The sequence below is a fragment of the Otolemur garnettii genome, unplaced genomic scaffold (genome assembly GCF_000181295.1).
Source record: "Otolemur garnettii isolate 467f Iridium unplaced genomic scaffold, OtoGar3 scaffold00393, whole genome shotgun sequence".
In the NCBI taxonomy this organism is placed as follows: Eukaryota; Metazoa; Chordata; class Mammalia; order Primates; family Galagidae; genus Otolemur; species Otolemur garnettii.
Window position 1 is genome coordinate 153,833 of NW_003852788.1, and position 751 is coordinate 154,583.

Here is a 751-nt window from a genome sequence, read left to right on the forward strand (position 1 = left end):
TAGGGTTTCTCTCCAGAATGAATTCTTTGATGTACAGAAAGATCTGAGTTACGATGAAAGGCTTTGCCACATTGTTGACATTTGTAGGGTTTCTCCCCAGAATGAATTATTTTATGTCTAGAAAGGTGTGAGTACCAATTAAAGGCTTTGCCACATTCTTGATATTTGTAGTGTTTCTCTCCAGAATGAATCCTCTTATGTATAGAAAGGGGTGAGTACCAGGAAAAGGCTTTGTCACATTGTTGACATTTGTAGGGTTTCTCCCCAGAATGAATTCTTAGATGTTCTTTAAGGCTTAAACTAAGACTCAAGGCTTTGCCACACTGTTGACATTTGTAGGGTTTCTCCCCAGAATGAATTCTTTGATGTACAGACAGGGTTGAGTACTGAGAAAAGGCTTTGTCACATTGTTGACATTTGTAGGGTTTCTCTCCAGAATGAATTCTTTTATGTCTAGAAAGGTGTGAGTGCCAATTAAAGGTTTTGTCACATTCTTGACATTTGAAGGGCTTCTCTCCAGAATGAATTCTTTTATGTCTAGAAAGGTGTGAGTGCCGATTAAAGGTTTTGCCACATTCTTGACATTTGAAGGGCTTCTCTCCAGAATGAATTCTTTTATGTCTAGAAAGGTCTGAGTTACAGTGAAAGACTTTGCCACATTCTTGACATTTGTAGGGTTTCTCTCCAGAATGAATTCTTTGATGTCTAGACAGGGTTGAGTACTGGTTAAAGGCTTTGCCACATTCTTGAC